The 18619-nt window shown below is 36.8% G+C and overlaps 1 protein-coding gene across 2 annotated transcripts in view; it reads left to right on the top strand.

The window, feature by feature from the left end:
- LOC306842925 (cadherin-13-like) overlaps positions 1-18619 on the top strand; it is a 311991-nt gene that overhangs the window by 46283 nt on the left and 247089 nt on the right. Inside the window, exon 1 of one of the 2 annotated variants that reach the window (XM_079374137.1) lies at positions 8010-8152. The exons of the other annotated variant lie outside the window; for it this stretch is intronic. The gene's annotated coding sequence lies outside the window, so the exon portion shown is untranslated. Of the gene's footprint in view, positions 1-8009; positions 8153-18619 lie in introns of those variants that run through there. 2 annotated transcript variants of the gene reach the window in all.

Raw genomic sequence — 18619 nt, 5'->3', positions numbered from 1 at the left:
CAAGATAACACAAGATTGTAGGCTTGGAACAGAAATGCATTGTAGTCAATCATGGTACTTGTGACAAATTGAAGTAGTAAGTCATTTCTGAAATACGGCCCGAGCTCGTCTTGTAGATAGCTTTGCATTTCTCTTTTGGATATGCTGCTTCTTGGAGTTATTACCAGTGTCGTGCTTTGTAGGGTTACAGAGTTATTTGTGGCCTATGTATGTTTTTTTTTTTTTTTTTTTTTTTTGGCTTGGCATTAATTTATGGACTGACAGGACGTAAACAAACCACAGGTAGCTACAGACCAGATGTTCTTCGGGGTGTCACGCAACATTCTGTGTGTTTATTCCAACATATTTCGCTATTACAGCTGTCAGTTCATTTTCTCAGATATCCTTACAGATTTTATGATGCCACAGTGTATCATTTTTACTCTTGCACTGAACTACAACTGAGATACTATTATAGTTTTTATTAATGTTTTGAATAATTGTTTATTTTTATATTTTCCATCTTAATTTTAATGTATTTTTTTTGTAATTGTTATGATTTTATTTTAAAAACATTTGTCCATATAGTTTTTAGTAACTTTATGTCAGTTTATTAATTTGGTTTCAGTGTGCTTTTGGTCATTTTTAGTCTTTGTATGTATGTATTTATTTTCAGTTTTATTTTATCTAGTAAGTTTTTTTTTTTTTTTTTTTTTTTTTTCATTTAGTATTTTTGGTATGTATAGTTTTTTTAAATTAATTTTTTATATAAATTTTACGTTTTAGTTATTTTAACATTTTAGTATGTATACAATTATTAAAATATTTTGTTTTAGTTTTAAAGTAAAAGTTTTAGTAATTTTGTTGTCTTTTGTCATTTTAGTAGTTTTTTATCTGTATATTTTTTTAATTTCAGTTTTATTTGTTAGTTTTAGTAATTTTTGGTTTTTATCACTTTTAGTCATTTGTGTATATAGTTCTGTTTTAGTTCATTTATTTGAAGTTTTAGTCATTTTTAGCATTTTTAATAAGTCCATATAGTTTTTATGAATTTTAATTTCAGTTTTTAATTTCATCAGTCAATTCTAGAGAATTCTAGAGAATCTCATTCCCAGAAATTACAGGAAATTAATTAATTTAATATGAGCACTTAAATTGGCCAGTGACAATTTTTCCACTTTACTAATCTTAATGTTATTGCTCACTTTTCAGTTTTCACTTGGAAAATAGCTGATATTCTTTTATTGACCAATCCCTGCCACTTTATTTCATAACAAAGTGATGCTCATGGGTTCGAGTGTGTCTGATTAAAGGCCCGGAGGCGGTGCGTCCCTGAGCTGACAGTCCTCGGCCTTGCTTTAGTGCGTGTGCGTATTTATCACCATCTTAAGTGCTCTCATGAACCGTCTCTACCACTATAACTCTGTCTAATGGAAAACAAAGGCACAGCCAAGAGAGTTCAGACACTGCGTCTCTCCTCTGGCACTAATGCACTATCAAAGGGTGTTGTACGCACACCTCTGCTGGTCATAGCTCACACACCTGCCCACGACGGCACAGCTTGCTGCTTTAAGATAGAAGTTGATGAAAAGCATGCAGGGGGATGCATAGATCTGACTGCCAACATCAAAACACAAAGATGAGAGAGAGAGAGTGAAAGACAAGATTTAGCACTGACGTCTATCTTGGGGAATGCTATTTATTCACTTGTAATTAATTGATTTATTGCATGCATGCTTGACTTAATTGTATCCGGAAAGCAAAGCAACAGCTTGTAAAGAAGTTGTTTTTCTATCTGGAGCACTTTCTTTTGGCTTCTATTGGTTTTGTACTTAATATTTTTAAAAACATTTTTTTATTTTTGTGTGTGTCTCCATACCTCTAAGCCTAATCCTCAAAAAACTTCATTTTTAGATTTTTATTAAAACATTTTAGTATGTTTATTAAGACATTTATTAATTTAGTGGGGATTTAAAACATGCCCCAAACACGCGCTCATGCTGAAGGAGTTTTTTTTTTTGGTATCTGAGACTGAAGAAATTAATGTATAACATAATCTTTAACTATTAAATATGATTTATCTCATGGAGCATCCTTCTCTTTTTTTAATAGCCACTGTTAATTAGGCAGGAAACTTTATTGTAGTCTGAACTGAAAATCTATTTTAGGATTCTCATTATGTTTAACTCATGCATTGTTCAGTGTTTGTTCCTGAAAATAATTTTTATAAGCATAAATTGACATTGATGTGACACGTTAGATAATAGTTTTGTATGTCATATTCAAGTCATGAAATAGGAAAAATAATACACACACGCGCACACCCACACCCCCCCCCCCCACACGCACGTCTATCAATTTGAACGATTTTCTTGCCTTCGATCAAATTATCAAAGTAAATATACATACATGTCTGCTAGCCATCCCTCCTGCCTACACAAGTTGTCAAGATGATATCTCATTGATCACTTTATTTCGATACTTTCCTTGTTGTGATGCTTTAAACAGATGCTGTTTTGCTTTCTTGCTCTCCCCTTCAACAACCAAATAGCAGATAAAGCATCAGTGTACAAGCTGTCAGCCTCCTGTCTCTGTGGACATTCTCTCCTTTCGATCTTATGCTTTCAATCATCTTTATTGTAATTTATTTATTGTAAATTAATTCTCTCTCACACACACACACACACACACACACACACACACACACACACACACAATTCCAATTCATCCCATGTTCAATTCTGTGCTTTGTGCAGGTCAGTCAGATTTTTGTGTGTCATTGTCATGCTGGCATAGAAAATGACCCTCCCCAAACTATTGGTTAATGGCAAACAGTTAGATGGTCTCAAAACTGCTCAGGCCAATATGTTTTAATCATTTTAGAGGGTTTTGGGGCACTTTTTAGCTTTAAATTTGGGAGATCAGCCAACCAACAAGCTAAAAGCGGCTGAGCACGATGGAAGACCAGCTAGACCCATTTTAACCAATTAAGGATTCTTTAGGATCTCTATAGGACAAGGAAATTATCTAGAATTACTTGTGTGTTGTTTGGTCATTGGAAAATTTGTTACATATAAGGTGTATATAACCTAACTAGGTAGACGTGGAAGTGAACAGAATTCTGTGTTCATGCATCAGGGTCTCAGTCGTGTTATTGGAGGTGGAAGAGAGCGCTGGTCATTCACTCCCCCACCTACAATTCCTGCTGGTACCGAGACTCGAACCCGCAACCTTTGGGTTACAAATCCACCTCTCTAACCATTAGGCCACGACTACTCCTTTTAACCTTATTATGTGTGTGTAAAGCCTCTATCATGCTAATTCTGCTCTCCTAAATCAGGAGATTTGATCGCTCTTGGGCTCCACATAACAGGTGAAAGTGACTGTTTCCATTTCCTTCTCCTCCTTTCACTTTTTGTTTTGATCATGGCTCTATCATACAGGACACTCGTTCAGCGTCAGACGACGGAAGCTCCACATTCCAAAGAGGCGTAGAAAGGTATTCAAAGACAGCTTATGTCATCCATCATGTTTTATTCTCAGCGGTTGGCTTCCAGAGATAAGGTCTCGTATGCGACCCTTGCTGTGCAACTAGAAGTATACCCAGAGAGTCCCTGTTCATCACAATTACCTTTACGGAAGGGCTCTCTTCTCCAGAGAGCAGTAACAAGAGGAAATAAAATCTCACACCGCTTCCCTTTGCACCAGCAGGGATTTAGACGATAAGGCTATTAGAGGAGAGAGAACTGGCCGAAAAGTCATTACTCAAAGTGTCCCTCCTTTAAAAGTTGTGTCTATGCGCAGGTGCTCAGTGTTTGGCGGCTGTTTGGGAACGCATTCACCATCCTAACAAGTCTGCGGTTCATCACAACCAAAAGCGTTTACTTGGTGATACATTTGTACTCTACTCAGGCACGCACACACGCAGATGACTGCCCTCTGTACATCTGTGTATGTGTACGTGATGAATTATTTCGTGGCATAGTGACCTCGTAGTTTAGTATGTATGACAGCACCTACGGCGCCTGATATGTCAGTCTCCCAGCACAACAGCAGCTAGATAAATAGGAACAAACGGCCTGCTGGGCAGTAAATACTACAGATCTTTTTTCCCCTCTGGGTTATTTGAATTTCATCAAATGAATTTGAAAGACACAAATACGTGAGATGAGATTGGATTCTCTGTATCAGTAGCAGTATGGAAATGTTTTGGAGTGTGAAGTGCATGGTGTGATGCTAAAGTTGTAGTGTTAGGCATGACAATATATTGAGCAGAGGGGGGTTCTCAAGGTTAGATGAAGAGGACAGGCCACATTTTCAAGGGGGATCAATATTTCGTACATTCTACACTGTTTCCCGCCAGCGCCTCCTTTGCAAACCCCCTGGGGTGGTGACAGAGGTTTTCGGAACAGCGAGAAGGGTAGGAGAAATAGATTCTTCCATTCCCCGTGGACTGCATTTGTGCCACCGAGCTGTGAGGAAATAGTGAAAGTATAAAACAGCATTGATTGGTGAATTGACTCATTCCTTACTTGCATTAAGAGAAAACTAGCGATTGCAGCAAGGGGGTGGGTATGTGTTGTCTGTAGACCTTTCAGTCATATATTGTGCTTTACATCAATACTGCGTTAGTGATTTGTTCAGATTTATTATTCCATACAGCACCTCCTCCAGACCAGGAGGGGGCGACTACACCAGTCAGGGATCCTGATGTGGAGAGGTGATCTGAAGCATATGCTGCCTTTAAGTGCACCTGAGAAACTTCTAAATCATATGAATCAGGCATTTGTTATTACGACATGTCACGCATTCAAGTCGGAAACATAACAATGTGATATTTTTGACTATTTGTCGTAGTTTTTGTTTTTGACAAAGATATCTTATGTGCTTTTTCCTTCAGTTCAGTCTGTATTTTTAGCCATGTCATATTCATAAAATATTCATATTCATTGTGCAGATGCAAGTTGTAATATGTTTACACTATGGGTCAAAAGTTTGGATTGATTAAGATTAAGAAGTCTCTTATGCTCAAAAATTCAACAGTGGTGTACAACAGCTGGCATAACCAATTAATAGATTTAGGGGACAATTACTTTTTCATCTAGGGCCAGGTAGGTTTGGACAACTTTTTTCCCTTAATAAATGAAATGATCATTTAAAAACTGCAATTTGTGTTTACTTGCATTATTTTTGTGTAATATATTAGCCATTATCCCAGTCTTCAGTGTAACATAATCCTTCAGAAATCATTTTAATATGCTGATTTGCTGCTCGATAATCAATCAGTTATTATTGGTGCTCAATTATTAATACTTGTGCTTTATTTTATAAATGTTGAAAACAGTTTTTGCTTATTTCAGGATTCAAAAGAACAGAATTCATTCATTCATTTTTTTTAAATTAATTTATTAATTAATTCACTCACTCACTCATTCATTCCTCCAAATAAGTCTTACTCCAAAAATCTGAATGGTAGTGTTTCACAATTTGCACAAAAATATTAAGCTGTAAAATTACAAGTAGATCAATAGTGACAGTAAAATCATTTATGTAACAAAGGATTCCTTTGAAATTTTTTTTGTTCTTTTGAAATTTTGAGCTATTTCATCAAAACGTCATTAAAAATATATATTGAGATTTGACCAGTAGTGTATGTTGTGTACATTTATACACATTACCTGGATTACTTTGGACCCCAGCTACAGGTATTGTTGTGCACACATTCAGCATCAATGAGTGCACACTTTGGAGCTCTGACCATAATCAAGGCCTTGATTGCTTGAATGGCTGTAATTAAGAGTAGTGGAGGGAGACAGAGTGGAAGGGCTAAGTATTGACATGCTCCTGTTTTCAGTGCTCTTTCAATGAACAGACACAGGGAAGTATGAAGGTCACCATTAGCAGACCGGATGGAAATCGGTGTTGTACCCGCAATCAGCCGTTTCACTTGTAACGTGCGCTCGTTCTAATTACTGTCTTCATTCAGAAGGCTGCACTCTTTTAATTACAGTTCCTTTTAGCCCATACTGGGAAGCCCTGTAATTAAGAATCCCCTCCCCTTTGTCCAGAAAAAAGTGCTATTGAAAATCCTGAGGCGTTTGTGATTCATGTATTTTTTGCTCCCCCTCCAGTCAAACTTGCTGTAGAGGAAGGACACTCTCTCTCGAGGGTGCCTGGAAACACAGTTCAGCAATGCTTTTTGGCGCAAACTAGCTTGTTTATAACTAAATAAACTTTTTGATAGTGCCATCCAAGCATTTCATGTGCCAGAAAATAGCTTCAGAAGGAATAGATTTTGTACTCACTTAACATATATCTCACCCTAAGGCTCAAAACATGCTCTCTGCAAGAATATGAACACAAATGCTTCTAGCTATGCTAGCTCAATTACAGGCATCTTTGTGTTCCAAATGCTGTTGCTTTTTTAGCATTGCTACAAGGGACGTTAGCATTAACTCTTATTCCTTTTGCTGGTTGAGCAATAGCATAATGAGAAGTTTGTTCAGCATGATAGGTAAAATTTGTAAAGTCTCTGTAATTGTGTGTGTTTTGTACAGTACATTCCTAGTATCAAATGTCAACCTTAGGCTCTGTAAACAGGTACAGCTTCCTGTGAATCATTTTGTACATTTGAATACATTGACATGTTTGTGGAGGGTATGATTTTGGTAACATTTTACAATAATGTTCCTAATATTAGTTAGCGTTAACTAGGGGTCGAACGATATGTTTTTCAGGGCCGATATCAATTATTACAGATCATGTACACCGATAACCGATATTATGAACCGATATATATGTCTAGTGTTAAAATAAAAATTAATGTCAAAATTAAGAATAATAATGGCACTTACAAAAACTTTCTTTAAATGCTTTTAAATTGTTTTATCAAATCCACCACAGCAGTCTCGCGTAGCCAGACCTTCAGACTGACGGCTGAAGGTCTGGGAACTTTGGCCGCTTTGAATGGCCAAGGCCCGCCCAAGAGGCCATATGACTGACAGGTAAAGCAACCAATCATGTTTCGTTTTGTGCCGTGTCATGTTTAGGGGCTTGGAAATGTCGCCACAATAAAAGACCGGTGTGTAAAACTCTCGGACATATTTTAAAGATTCTATGCCGCAAACTTTACATTTTTCATACACTTTTGAAACTCCAGTATTTTGTTGACCCTGATAAGCGCTCGTTGTCACCGCTGTAAACATGACAGCATTCTTCTTTCGTGAGGGGATTGGGGCCACAGTATTTTTGTTTCCAGGCAGAACGTTAAAGAACGCGACACAGAACTTTAAAGAACACATCTCCTGGAAATCCTGCATAATTCAACCAATCATAAGACGACTTCTGAAAACTCCTGAACTGTTTCCAGATACTCCTGAACTGTTTCCAGATAAGTGTGCCATATGCATCAGACGTTCAGCCAACGTTCCATGGGCGCGACGTCTGAGGATACCACCACAGTGATGCTAAACCACACATTGCTGTTTACTTCTCTCACAAAAATTAACTATGGTTTTATTATAGGAAAGCTGTAATAACCATGTTTTTTGGCAGATTGATTACTATTTCTATAACCACAGTCTTACTGCAAATACCATGGTTAAACGATGGTTAGTGTAGCAAAACCATGGCTAATTTTGTGGTTACAATGGTTTAACTAACTTTTTTTAATTTTTTAATTTTTATTTTTTTTAGTTGTAGTAAAACTATGGTTAATTTTCACAAGGGTTGTTCAGAGTATGTTTCTGGCCTGGTCATATCTGTTTTTCCCAAAACTTGAAAAGTAAGCCTCTCTTATGTCTGACTGAAAAAAGCCTGTGTGGACTGTCGTTTCACTATGTTTACTCCCGATCGCTTCTGTTATCTCTTTGTGGCTACGTCTGCACTTGAGTTTTGACAAGTGTAGAGCCCTTATGCACAGCATGCCAGGGCCGGGTGACCTCTGCCAGAGATTGCTGCCCGGTTCATTAATCTCCCAAGGGCCTTGTCCTCTCAGCAAGCTAAAAACACACACAACACATAATACGACCATCACTGCAGAAGTAAAGATAGTCTTCACACTCTGGGGTCCTTCTCTTTCTCTTTAGATTCTTAAAAGCGAGGACTGATATTTCTTCAGCAGGTCTGATCAAAGGTCATTGGTTAGAGAGCATGTCCAGTTGACTTCAGCAAGGTTAGCAGGAACCATTTCTGTGATATTGTATGCCTTTTATGCAAAGATTATTGAAAAGACTAGCTTAGACCAGCATGAATTTGTTAGGGTTCGGTTTGTGCTGGTTTTGGTGGGTTTCTGTATATGTTTTCATACATTTCTTTTTTAATTAGTGGTGGATTAGGGTTAGTGGTTAGTGGTGGTGTTTTAGTAAGCATTAGTGATGCACAGTTGTGCCGCTTAAGGTTTTTGTGGATTTTACCCTCCAGAATTCTTTGAATTGAAAGTTTAAATGTTTAATATTTAATTATTATTTTTTTTTTTTTTTTAACAATATTAATGACATAATTTTTAACAAGTTTTTTTTTTTTTTACACTGAAAGGGTACTTTTACTTTTGATCAATTTAATGCATCTTTGATAAATAAAAGAACTAATTTCTAAAAGAAAAATTGCACATCTATAGTTTCACAAGGTGATGAAGCTGGCTGACAAAGGTATTTTTAATCATTAAGAAGCCTGGAGTGGATATCAGCATCCAAAACATGCGGTAATGACTAGCTGTGCTGGTTTTCCAGCGGGGAAAAGTCAGCGGGATGCGTCTTTGACATTGAAATGTACATGTGCGTTTTTCATTCTGCAAAATGAAATGTAGGTTTTAAGTACAGCTTTATCAGAGCAATCTCTGGTATGTCTTTCCTTTTATTTCTTTTAGACTACAGTTTTGTGTATTGGATGAATTATGCCGTTAGGCAGAACTGCAGATTGTAGTGAATATACAGCAGTTCAGCTTTTTTTTCCCACTAGTATTCTTTTTCTTTTGTCTACAGAATTATGCACACATGGGTTTGTGCCTGTGCATGCATACATAATTTAGTGTATAGCTAGATAAAGTAGCTGCTCGGATGCCACAAAGTTCACTCAATAGACCCTTTTTGAGTCGACGTCACGATTACGTCACAGCACAAGCTGGAGGCAAAACAGAGGGAGAACTGGAGGCGGCCCATTCAAACCAGCGCAGATTCAGCAACATAAGGAGCTTTAAATATAGTCTTGTTGTGATGTTGGGTGCCAGAATCGACATAGTACAGGCTCTGATTTGAAATTTTATCGCTTACCTGCTGCCACTGCCAGACAAAAACGGACGACTGATTAAAACGCGATAAAACCAGAGGACTGGACAGAAACGACCGTCAAAATGCTCGCGTTTGCAACGCACACTTCTCGTCAGAAAAGGTTCAATAAAGTATTGTCTTTTGTTGTTATGAGTGCGTCTATAGATTTCTTATGCATCTCACGATTATGTTGTGTATGAAATAATGTCCGTGTGCATGTGTGTAAAACAACAAACTTATAAGCTTAATCATTTGCAATTGTATTGTTATGAGTAATTGTGGCTTGGAATAATAATGTTTCTGTAAAAATAGTTGCCTGCTGAAATTGAAAATACATCTTCGTGACTAGATAGACACTGTGAGTATGTCTTAACTACACAGGTTAGATGTGAGTCAGTCAACCGGAGGGAATCCTGTCAGATCGTCCATGCTTCGAGGAAAAGCGTGCGCGGGTCGGCCGATCTGGTTTCGTCCATTAAAGTTAACCTTTTCAAATAACAATCGCGGTCCTGGACAGTGCGTGGCCTTACATATGTGGGTGAAATCGGATTTTCTCCAGTTATTGTTAAAAAACAAGCTAACAAACTTCATAGCTAGCGTTAGTGAAGCGGTCAGTGGAATCTTTCTGCCTCCAGCTAAGCTCCGCCCACAGAAAAACGTCACAATGTTTACTAACAGAAAAAGGGTCTATACTTCAGCACAACATCACACAGTTTTTTTTCCTTCTCTTTGACAGTCTGCAAAGCTGAGTGCACTTGACTTTCTCCTCCTAAGACAAATAGCATGGGCAGAAAGTGAAGGCGTTATCTAACAAGACAATCTCCATACACACCTGTGATAATAGAGAAGTGCTACTTTACAGCTGCTGAAGACATGCTTTGTCAATTAAACATGCTGTGCATATCTGTGGCTCTCGGTTTGATTGAAGAACCATGTTGGGAAGCATAGTAATTACATGAACCCCACAGGTGGCCTGGTGAATCATTCTCCCCATTACAAAGCGAGAAGGCCAATTTTTTTTCAACATTTGTCAGGGAAGGCCTATAGAATGTGTATAAACAAGCTTTGATTGCATGTATAAATGTACAGTGGCACCAAAAAGTATTTTATTTTGTCAGTGTATTATATGGAAGCTTCTTTCCCTCACAGAAATATAAACTCGAGTTTACGTCTAGCAATTTTTTTTTCTGCCACAGAATAAATAAATTATAGGTTATAATCTCACAATTTGGATTTTTTATAATATCTTGTCATTTTGACTTTTCTTCTCAGATTTGCACATTTATATCTTGCAATTCTGACATTTTTCTCAGAATTGTGAGAACTAAAATTCAGAATTATGAGATAAAAAGTTGAAATTATTATACTGACATTGCCATTATATTGACTTTCTTTCCGACATATGATTATTTGGATCAACTGATTTCATTGTGGAAAGCAGTTAAAGTCTTTTGGAATCTCTGTTTGACCTTGGATAAGGTCAAAAGAGCAGGGGTCCAATTACCCCCTCCGACAGCCATGTAAATACCAGCCAAGAATAGTTTGAACAGCACACCATCCACCCTCCCATCATGATCCACTTTCGTGACTCAACTAAAAGATTTAGACATTTCACAGACCTAAGTTCAGATTCCCGCGTGTTCGACACAGACGGTGCTTAACTCTTGACTCGATACCCAGGTCCAGAGTCTGTTGTTACAAGCCCTTTCGTTAAACACCGGAGCTGCCGCTCATTTCGGTTTGATTAAGAACGTCTGCTGCAGCTGCGTCCCCGTGTCTCCACCGGGCTCGTCTCTGGAGTGCGCCAGCGTGCGCCGAGCCGGACGTCTCTATTAAATCCTGTTTGTGCATGCATGGTTTTATTATTCTGATTTAATACAACAATGCCACCAATATCCATTCTGCTTCCTTCACTTCTTATTTATGCCAGTTTCCTCCTGCCTCTGTCTCGCCGCTGAGGTTGGTGGGACAATGGATATTAAATCAGATTTATTGTGAGGGTATAGAATAGTGTCTGACCTGCATCTCCTCTCCCTCGGCCCGCGGCTCCCCCTCCTCTCGGTGTGTGCCAGAGGCGACAATGCAGCCCTCGCACAATTGATGGCTCTTCAATTTGCTCTTGGGAATTGGTTACATTCCGTCTTGGAATGACACCGGGCCAGAAATGGAATTAGGGACAGGCAACTAAACGTTGCGTTAGAATAATGGTGTCCGCCCTCTCTGCCATCCAACTGCGCCGAGCTGTTCCCTCCAAACGCGCACACATACAAAGAGGAGGTTTAGAAACACGAAATATGTTCAACTCGACAACTTCTGCTTACTGTGCAGTTTATGTGACTTCAGGTTGGGGATTGTTTGGGGGTGGACAGACAGCACACCGAGTTTTGCTGAGAGAGTGCATGCAGTCTTCCATTCTGATTCATTTTGTATCCAACATACAGTCAGCATGATTTCGTCATATCTATGCAGAGTATATTAACATGCACTTCTTTAAATACTTAACTTATTTGAATTTAAACATTCTGTTGTTGAGTTTGAGTCTTAACTGCAAATGCTGATGAGCTTCCTTGTTCCTTGTTCTGTCTGGTTGTCTTTGAGGAAATCATAATCAAAGAGATGTATATATTTTAGATTCCTAAATTATTTATTTAATAGTCTCAGGTTCAGACAGCACACCTACAAATCACCCACGGCCTGTTCTGTTGCACATTGCACACAAACATGTCTCAAAATGGCAACTTGTTTGGCTGGCTTTGCTCAACTTTTGGAAGTAGGACAAAAACTATTATTAGTCCGCTTGGAAACAGAGTCGTGTTTACAAGGTATCAGCTTTTGAGGAGAAAACTAAACTATACTGGATTTGGCAAAGTTGGCAAGGTTCATAGCATCGCATCTTTGAAAAATCCTCTATTTTAGGAACTTAAATTGATATATGTGAGCAAAACTGTATATTCTAGTTTTTGAAATAACTAGTACCTCACTTTTGGACTGACAAAAATAGTGTCTGCACACATTTTCTGCTTTTTTTCACTCTTGTCTATAACTGTATAATCTATTTCAGATAAATAAAAAACAAAAAATAGGTGTATTAACTGTGAATTTCTTGTGTGTCACCTTCATAAAACGTCATTACTATAATCCCTTAAAATCAGTTAGTGTGCATAGTCGATAAGATTTTTTTTTTGAAAGAAATTAATACTTTTATTCAGAAAAGATGCATTAAATTGATCAAAAGTCATAATAAAGACTTATATTGTTACAGGATTTTAATTTGAAATAAATGCCATTCTTTTTACATTTCCTTTTATAAATATCAGTTTATAAACATTTAAATGATCAATTTATCAATCTTTAAAAAAATACAATTATAAGAAATATTTCTTGAGTAACAATTCAGCATATCAGATTCCTGAAGGATCATGCACTGAAAACTAGAGTAATGGCTGCTGAAAATTCAGGTTTGCCATCATAGGAATTAATTACATTTGTAAATGTATTATGTATAGAAGAAACTGTAATAATATTTCACAGTATTTCTATTTTTACTGTAGGTTTGATCAAATTCACGCAACCTTGGTGAGCCTAGGAGACTTTCAAAAAGCATTAAAAATCTTAACAACCCAAGACTTACTTAAATATAAGAATCAAAGTTTCATGATATTTTTTTTTCTATTTGAATATGCATCAACTAATGGTCTTTTAAGCATCATGTATTATTTATAAAGTTACTGTTTGCCTTTGCACAGACTGTATTTAGTGGTTTGAGGCACAGCATTAACTTAGAGACCCTGGAAAGCAGGCTGACTGTCTTTCTCTCTGCCTGTTTAACATTCTGGAAGCATGTGTGGGAAGGAAAGACTGTTCCAAAGTGGTACCGTGATGAGTCTCCCGTTGCAATGTCTGTCAGGCTCCGTCCACACGGTGTTTTTGGGGATGGAAAAATTAGATTTCAAAGAGTTATTTGTATCCCTCACTCTGCGCTTGCAATTGCATTTCTCATGGGACAAAAACTGAGTCTTATGGCTCTTGTATCATAGCTTGTTTTGCTGTGGGGCAGGCCTGAGAGTTAATCGAAAGTGAATGTGAAAGAAGATATGACAGAGATTTATGACTGTGTAAATTGAAAAGTTTGTATCAGATTGATATTGATTCAGAGTCTAAATAAAGCTAGTTTATCATCACAGTAATGGTTGATCTTTGGCCTTGAGCCCTTGAGCTCCACTTTGTTTTTTACATGTGTGTAGGTTACTTAGATATACTTAGGGGACAAAGTTGCCCCCAGAAGTTGGATAATCTTACAAAACGTTCCTTTTGGGATGTTTGGGCATGTCCTTAATTGGAAAAACAGTTCATAAACTAAGCCTATTTGTTGTAAACATGCAAAACGTTTTCTTTTAGGTGTAGGACTGAGTTAGGGTCAGTCTACAGTAATTAACTTTTATATAAAACAAGAGCAGTATATAGTAGAGATGCCAGAGACTGTTTTCATATGGTATTTTTTTTTTTACAAGGGCTCAAGTAACTGTAAGGTTTTGAGTCAAAAGTCCAATTACACACTTTCTGGTATTTGTAGCAGTGGTTTGGCTGTACAAAGTGGCCTCAAATTAAAGTAATTTTGTGAATTTTATGCTCCAAAGGAAGTACAAAAAGTATCATTTTTTTTGCTTCAGCTGTTGTGTAAAGGAATAGACACATTTAAACCACACTAATACAGATTCAGGCAAAAGAATAACTATAAAATCACTGCATTTTCACCGAAAGGTTGAACTCTGCTCCTAGACAAGTGATATTTAGATATCAGATCAGGGCAACTTGTCACACGAGTGTTAGATGTTGTCATTCCACTTAGCTTATTAATTAAAATTTCTGCTGGTCACAACAACTGTTTGATATTTCTGTATATAACCTTTTTTCATGAATTTCGTGTTTTACCATTTCATTTACTGTTGTCAGTTAAACATTTGCTTAAAAATACCAGGCCTGTTTAATGGCTTGTTTGGCATACCCAATTCTTTTAAGGTTTATGTCTTTACAAAAAAAACTGACTTAAAAGGCATATTTGACCCAAAAATGAAAATTCTGAACTCTTTTCAGAATTTAAGTAAGACGACTTTTCTTTTGAACACCAATTAAGAAGAAACTTTGAAGAATGTTAGTAACCAAACTTTATTGTACCATTACACAAGCAAGCATTTTCCAAAATACCTTCTTTTGTGTTCTACAAAAGTTTTGCAGTGCCATGAAAGTGGGTAAATGATGAATTCATTTTTTTGTGGGTGAACTATTCCTTTAAAAACTCTACTCTAAAAGTACTCACTGTATATAAAGTAACAACTAGCTCCATTTCCTCCCATATGCTCATTTTCATAGCTATGCATGTGTTTCTCTCTTATTCTATTCATTGCACAGGTCACTTAACATTTTTACATATTTGTCTTACCATGCAGTTTATCTGCAGCATTTATCTAAATGTCTTTATGAACAAAATCCATTATTTTCAGTTCATTTTTGTCTTTTTTTTCCACTGAAAAGAGCAGTGCATTTGGTTTCTTTGTCCATTCTTCATCATGTCATCATGTCCGTGGTTCATCATGTTCCATTAAAGAGAAAATTGTTCTGCTTAATGCACCGAGCTCAGGTACCTACGGTGTATGGCGTCCAGTAAATGGAGGACGATTAGAGGCATTACGAAGTAAAACTTTCAGAGATGAGTTCAGCATATCTCCAGGGAGTTTTTCACCATGATGGATAAGTGGTTGCTGCAGTTTTATTAGGCGGTGTATTTGTGGTTAGGCAGCATGGCACAGATCAAGTCTTCTGTCTAGAGCTGGAGAGATGGTTTAGAAATAGGTGAAGATGTGGCAGAGGGACAAATGCATTTCTCTCTTTCACCACCGCATGAACCGGCATGTTTTAGCAGCTTGAATGAATAAATATCCAGATCAATCCATCATTTCAGTGCCCCACACCCAGAAACCTGCATCCGATGCTCATGGATCATTAAACCCTACCTTTCACAAACCGTCACACAGGCAAGAAAGTTCAAGAGTCCCTCTGAGGCTTGCACGTGTTCCTGCCGAAATGCAATAACCAGACTAACCTAGCAAAGTCAGATCTGGTCAAATTAATGTAGCGTCAAGAAACAGAGCTTATATTTTACTGCTTTTGGACAGGCTGGTGATGTACTAGGCATGGTGTAGTTTTCTGTGCAGTGTCAAAAGATGTCTTCTGTCTTATCTGTTGAGATCTATCATTTCTGTTTTATCTATCTTATGCTGTTTTCTCACAGTGTTTCTAGTTGGACAGTGATGAAATTACTCAGTTCACACTCAGTCCAATCCATCTTCACAAATCCACAGGACTTTCTTTTTTCCCTGTATCTATTTTTACCGTCTTATTCTGACCTCTTAAACAGGTCTGCCTCAACAAATTATTCAAATATCTTTGTTTTACTCAAAATCCACTCCTGCTTTTTTTGTTGCTTCCAGATTACCTTGCCTTGAGTTTGCTGTTTAGCAGTTATGTATAACCATTTTTTTTTTTTTTTTTCAATGTGTCTGTTAAAAACACATTATATCTGAATATAATAAACTTACCATTATTGATCTGTAAACTGTAATTTTATTTTATTTTATAAAATAAATCTAACTTTGTAAAGTGACCTGGGTTTTGGAAATGTGCTAAAAAATAAAATATTATTGTTATTAGTAGTAGTATTAGTAGTAATGGTGTGATTTAGTTCATGTGGAGTGACTATACACACACACACACACACACACACACACACGATTTTTAAATGCTGCAGTCATGTTCACTTTCTGTGTCTGTGATTTGTGTTTTCATTAATATTTCACAAATTCCATATGTCTATCATTCTGACTGCTGTTTGCACTGTTTAACACATAATGAATTCTTGTTGTCATGCAGTTGCATTATGGGCTGTTATCATGTTGTGCTCATGATGGAGTGGTAACAGAGTGATTTTGAAGTGATAAAAAACAGATGCTCTGACTTATAAAAATATATATTTAAAAAATAATGAAACGTAGCTTGTTCTAGGCAGTCACTCAACTCAACTCACACCATTCACTATTTATATCTGTCTGTGTGTCTACGTACAGTAGAGTTATTTCTGTTGAATTACAAAGTGTCTGATTTGAGTGGAGATTTGCTTGGAATAATGCACTGAATTGAGAAAAACCAAAATAAGCTATTAATTGCAATAATTAGCTAATGACTTATTCTATAACTGTAATCATAAATCCATTATTCCACATTTATGCTTCTGCAGTTGCCAAGCTATAGACAACATTGCACTGGATCACCTTGAAACTTCCCATATCTTTACTGTGTTATTCTCAGAATAATTCACATTGTGCTTCCCGTTTTGTTCTGTTGTGTGTTTTCATGGCTGTTTTATCTGACGCAGTGGGCTTTTTCCTGATATAAGGTTTTAAAGGTCTTGCTTCAAAAACCGCAATGTTGCAACGGCTCAAAAAATGTAAGCATAACTTCATTCAATAAAGTGTCAAATGCTGCAATAGCTTGGCTGCCGCACTGAAGGAAAGGTGATTCCGGAATTGCTTTGTGTTCTCATAGCGTAATACTCTCAACCAAATAGCACAAAATGGTTTTTGCCATTCTGAGCGTGCAAGAAATTGAGTTATTTGTCAGAATTGAAAGACTGAATTGTAACACGCTCATGACAGACAGGTAATCAAGTCCTACGTGATACGAGACAGACCGCACAATGACCAAGATGGGAGTCCCAACACCTTTGAAACGGCCTAGAAATTTTAAGCTGCCAGCCTGATCTCACATCCTATTCCTGGCTCACATTGTACTGAAATTTTTCAGTTTCCTCAGCATCAATATCACGTCTTTCTTTGTTATGTTTAAATATAATCCTAAGAGACTGACTCCCTCCCCACATCTGCTTGTCTCAACGCTGTTTTTCCTGCATTATCTAAGAACTTCCATCCGTATGTCTGTCACTTTTCTCTATGTGGCACATAATTGTCAATCTCCTCTTGTCGGATCTCTTGTACTATGACAACTGAAAGTGACAATATTGTAAAATTATTTTTTTCCGGTACTTCTCTTACTTGGCCGGATCGTTCTCTTATTCCAGCCTGTTTTTTTCTTCCTCCACTAAAAGAAAGCCCCTCAAGTTAGCAATGATTATCTGAGATTAAAACAAGTTGAAAAAGAGAGGAAGTGACATGCTTGCGGGGTGAATTGATAGTAGTTGGAGAGAAACTTTCTCAGTTTTGCTAATATATATATCAGGCTTGGAGTATAAATAAATGTACAGCTTAATGCAATTTGATGCAACGTCTTTTACTAGCTGAATTTTCTTTCAATGAGGTCAACAGATAGAATGAAATCATTTTGTTTCTTTTAACATTGTCAAATTATAAATTCGGCTATTAATAGTGGTGACTTGTAAAAAGGCAATTTGTTTCTTCTATGTGCAGGTGTGCAGCTGTTTTTCCATTGATTGATAATGGAGTTCTTACTTCATTGAGCGAGTATGTAATGCATTCATTTCGTATTATGAGATGTATAGTAATATATTCAGAGGGCAGTGGAGCAGAAAAGCTTTCAAATGGTTGGTAATAATGAAAAGATTGTTCTGTGGTGTTCTGTTCTACAGTATAAACTATTCTACAATGGTTTGGCTTCGCAGTTATCAGCATTTAACATGAATGGAACAGAGAGTTTTTGTAGTGTTTTAAACAGAAGCATTAGCAGAAGGTAAGACAGTTAAGGTTTTATAAATTGTTACAATCAGAGTCATTTAAATTTTAGTGTATGCATGTGCAGAAAGAACGTTTGAATGTTTAATGCTAACTAGAAAGATGATATTGATTATCAGAGTACTGTATTTCCTGTTACTGTAGTTGACCTGTCTGGAAGTGGTTGGGTCATATGGGTCAGTCTGCACAGGTGGTATCAGACATTACACAAAAGTCTGATACTACATGACCGTAGATGTTAGAACTCTATTATTTTTATATTTATAGCGCCATGTGAACAGAGATGTAAATGCAACATTTAGTACTGAATAGGAAATGCCTAAAAAAACTGAATTTGAAATTCCAAATACACTTCTGAAGTTAAAATCCACTAAATTGAAAGCTGAGGTTAAACAATGCTGAGTTGCAATTTAAATAAGGAAGTAGAAATAAATAATAAAAAAAATGAATTGACAGCTAGATGGCCAATTCAAATTCACACTGATGAATGTTCAGTCCTTAATTTTGCTCAACAGTATGTAGAATGTTATTTTTTGTAAAAACAGATGGCTTTTTTACATAATGTCTTACATTTACAGAAGTTCAGCTGCTTTTTTGGTTCACAGTGTTATAGAG

The sequence above is a fragment of the Barbus barbus genome (assembly GCF_936440315.1).
Source record: "Barbus barbus genome assembly, chromosome: 23".
Lineage (NCBI taxonomy): Eukaryota > Metazoa > Chordata > Actinopteri > Cypriniformes > Cyprinidae > Barbus > Barbus barbus.
The sequence above is the reverse complement of the archived record's forward strand: the minus strand, read 5'-3'. Positions and strand labels throughout refer to the sequence as shown.